This window comes from Nematolebias whitei, chromosome 1, assembly GCF_014905685.2.
Source record: "Nematolebias whitei isolate Nwh7 chromosome 1, NemWhi1, whole genome shotgun sequence".
NCBI classification, from domain to species: domain Eukaryota; kingdom Metazoa; phylum Chordata; class Actinopteri; order Cyprinodontiformes; family Rivulidae; genus Nematolebias; species Nematolebias whitei.
In genome coordinates, this window is record NC_056498.1 from 44,854,237 (window position 1) to 44,855,467 (window position 1,231).

The 1,231-nt window shown below is 49.2% G+C and overlaps 1 protein-coding gene across 1 annotated transcript in view; it reads right to left on the reverse strand.

The window, feature by feature from the left end:
* Window positions 1-1,231, reverse strand: part of LOC119421085 — a gene marked incomplete at its 3' end in the record, with an annotated part of 641,076 nt that overhangs the window by 7,243 nt on the left and 632,602 nt on the right.

Below are 1,231 nucleotides of genomic sequence, written 5' to 3' on the forward strand. Positions count from 1 at the left end.
TCCATCCATCCATCCATCCTTCCTTCCATCCATCCTTCCATCCATCCTTCCATCCATCCATCCATCCATCCTTCCATCCATCCATCCTTCCATCCATCCAGCCATTCTTCCATCCATCCATCCTTCCTTCAAGCCATCCATCAATCCATCCATCCATCCATCCATCCATAAATCATCTTGTTCTGGACTCAGGTCTCGGGGCAGCATCTTGAGCAGGGAGGTCCAGACCTCTCTCTCCTCAGCCTCTTCAGCTCTTCTGGGAGGACCCCAAGGTGTTCCCAGACCAACAGAGAGACATAGTCTCTCCAGCGTGTCCTGGGTCTCCTCCCAGTCGGACATGCTTGAAGCACCTCCTTAGGGAGGAACACAAGGAGCATCTTTACCAGATGAACCACCTCAACTGTCTCCTCTGGATGTGGAGGAGCTGTGGTTCTACTCCGAGTCTCTCCTGATAACTGAACTTCTCACCCTGTCTCTGAGGGAGAGTCCAGCTACCCTGCAGAGGAAACTCATTTCAACCTCCTGGATCCACGATTTCATTCTTTCAGTCTCTACCCAGAGTTCATGACGAGAGGTGAGGGGAGGAACGTAGACTGAATGGTAGATAGAGAGCTTTGTCTTACAGCTCAGCTCCCTCTTCACCACAATGGACCGGCACAGAGTCCACAATACTGGAGATGCTGCACCAGTTTGTCCGTCAGTCTCACGCTCCATTCTTCCCTCACTCATGAACAAAACCCAGAGATACTTGAACTCCTCCACTTGAGGCAGAACCTCACCCTCGACCTGAAGAGAACCATCAGACTGAGGACCACGGCCTCAGACTCGAAGGTGCTGGTTCTCATCCCAGCCGCTTCACATTCGGCTGTGAACCACTCCAGTGAGAGCTGGAGATCACGGCACGATGACGCAAACAGGACCACATCATCTGCAAAGAGCAGAGATGAATCCTGAGGCCACCGAACCCTCCACCCCTGGCTGCACCGAGAAGTTCTGCCCGTAAAAGTTTTGAACAGAATCAGTGACAACGAGCAGCTGGTGGAGTCCAACTTACTGCTGGCAATGTGAACTCTCACAACACTTGTATAAGAACTGAACAGCCTGTTTTTTAGATCATCTTAACTAAACTAAGAGCTTTAGTTAAGATGATCCAAAAACTTTCACATGTTCATTCTCGGTTGTTCATTGTTTCATTAATTCATTGTTTCATTAATTCATTGTTTCATTAATT